Source organism: Eptesicus fuscus, chromosome 1 (assembly GCF_027574615.1).
Source record: "Eptesicus fuscus isolate TK198812 chromosome 1, DD_ASM_mEF_20220401, whole genome shotgun sequence".
NCBI lineage: Eukaryota > Metazoa > Chordata > Mammalia > Chiroptera > Vespertilionidae > Eptesicus > Eptesicus fuscus.
In genome coordinates, this window is record NC_072473.1 from 87799227 (window position 1) to 87802085 (window position 2859).

Genomic DNA, 2859 nt, shown 5'->3' on the forward strand with positions numbered 1-2859 from the left:
CTGCTACATTGCCAAATTCATTTATTAAGTCTAATAGTTTTTTTGATGGAGTCTTCAGGGTTTTTTATTTACAATATCATGTCATCTGCAAATAAGGACAGTTTTACTTCTTCTTTTCCAATTTGGATGACTTTTATTTCTTCTTGTCTGATAGCAATGGCTAATACTTCCAGCACTATGTTGAACAGGAGTGGTGAGAGTGGGCATCCCTGTCTTGTTCCTGTTCTTAGGGGAAATGGTTTTAGTTTTTGCTCATTGAGTATGATGTTGGCTGTGGGTTTGTCATATATTGCTTTTATTATGTTGAGGTATGATTCTTCTATTCCCACCTTGCTGAGAGTTTTTATCAAGAAAGGGTGTTGGATTTTGTCAAATGCTTTTTCTGCATCAATTGATATTACCATGTGATTTTTCTCTCTCAGTTTGTTTATGTGATGTATCACGTTTATTGATTTGTGGATATTGTACCATCCTTGCATCCCTGGGATAAATCTTACTTGGTCATGGTGTGTGATCTTTCTGATGTACTGCTGGATCTGATTTGCTAGAATTTTGTTGAGGATTTTGGCATCTATGTTCATGAGGGATATTGGCCTGTAATTCTCTTTCTTTGTGTTGTCTTTATCTGGTTTTGGTATTATGGAGATGCTGGCTTCAGAGAATGAGCTATGGAGTGTTCCTTCCTCTTGAAATTTTTTGTAATTGTCTGAAGAAGATAGGTTTTAGTTCTTCCTTGATTGTTTGGTAAAACCCCAATTTGAAGCCGTCTGGCCCTGGGCTTTTGTTTGCTGGAAGCTTTTTGATGACTGCTTCAATTTCTTCCTAATTGCTTCAATTTCTTCCATAGTTATTGGCCTGTTGAGATGTTTAGATTCTTCTTTATTGAGTTTTGGAAGGTTGTATTTTTCTAGGAATATGTCCATTGTCTCCAGGTTGTAAAGTTTGTTGGAATAGAGTTATTCATAGTATTTTTTAATAATTGTATGTATTTATGTGGGGTCTGTTGTTATTTTGCCTCTTTCATTTTTTATTTTGTTTATTTGGGTCCTCTTTCTTTGCTTCTTGGTGAGCCTAGCTAGAGATTCATCAATCTTGTTTATCCTTTCAAAGAACCAGCTCTTGGTTTCATTGATCTTTTGTATTTTTTGTTTTTGGTCTCTATTTCATTTATTTCTGCTAATATTTATTATCTCCTTCCTTGTACTCATTCTGGGCTTTTCTTGTTGTTCTCTTTCTAATTCTTTGAGTTGTAGAGTTAGATGATTTACTATTATTTTTTCTTGTTTTTTTGAGGTAGGTCTGAAGAGCTATAAACTTCCTTTTTGAGGTAGGTCTGTAGAGCTATAAACTTCCCTCCCAGGACTGCTTTAATAGTGTCCCACAGATTTTGTATTTTTCTGTTTTAATTGTCATTAGTTTCCAGGATGTTTTTAATTTCTTTTTTAATCTCTTTCATAATCCATTCATTTTTAATCGCATTCTATTCAGCTTCCAAGTGTTTGAATTTTTTGGATTGTTTTATTATAGTTTATATCTAATATTATGTCATTGTGGCCTGAGAAAATGCTTGATATGATTTCAATCTTCTTGAATTTGGGGTGACTTTGCTTGTGACCCAATATGTGGTCTATTTTTGAAAATGTCGCATGTGCACTTGAGAAGAACATATATTCTGTGACTTTGGGGTGAAATATTCTGAAGATGTCAATTAAGTCCATTGGCTCTAGTGCATCATTTAGGATTGTTATTTCTTTGCTGATTTTTTGTCTAGAGGATTTATCCAGTGATGTCAGTGGTGTATTAAAGTCCCCTATTATGATTGTAATGTTGTCAATCTCTCCCTTGATATCTTCCAGGAGTTTTTTTTTTTTTTTATGTATTTGGGTGCCCCTGCATTGGTTGCATATATATTCATCAGGCTTATGTCCTCTTGTTGTATAAATCTCTTTAGTATTATGAAGTAGCCTTCCTTATCTCTTGTTATGGCCTTCACTTGGAGTTATATTTTGTCAGATTTAAGTATTGCTATTGCAGTTTTTTTTTTTTTTTTTTTTCATTTCCACTTGCCTGAAAGATATTTTTCAATCCCTTCACTTTCAATCTGTTTGAGTCCCTTGTTCTGAGGTGGGTCTCTTGTAGGCAGCATATATATGCATCATGTTTATTTATGCATTCAGCCACTCAATGTCTTTTGATTCGAGCATTTAGTCCATTTACGTTTAAAGTTATTATTTATAGGTACTTGTTTGTAGTCATTTTTATTTCTTGTGCCTGTGTTCCTTCTTCCCTTTTTATTTCTTTTTACACCAGTCCCTTTAGCATCTCTTGCATTGCTGGCTTGGCATTGATGAACTCCTTTAGCCTTTTTTTTTGTCTGTGAAACCCCTTATTTCCCTTTCAATTTTGAATAATAGCCTTGCTGGATAGAGTATTCTTGGATTCAGTCTCTTGCTTTGCATCACTTTGTAAATTTTCTTCCATTCTTTTTTTTGGCCTGATGTGTTTATGTTGAGAAATCATTTGATAATCTAATGGGAGATCCCTTGTATGTAGCTTTCTGTCTCTCTCTTGCAGCCTTTAAGATTCTTTTTGTCCTGAACATTTGTCATCGTAATTATGATGTGTCTCGGTGTGGGTCTTTTCGGGTTCATCTTGTTTGTGACTCTCTGTGCTTGTCTGACTTTTTTTCTTACCACATCAGGGAAGTTTTCTGACATTATTTCTTCAAATAGGCTTTCTAATCCTTGTTCCTCTTCCTGTCGTTCTGTCACCCCTATTATTTTTATGTTGCTTTGTTTCATGTTGTCCGTTAGCTCCCTTAGGCTCTCCTCCTGTCTTTTAAATTTTTTTTTCCAATTG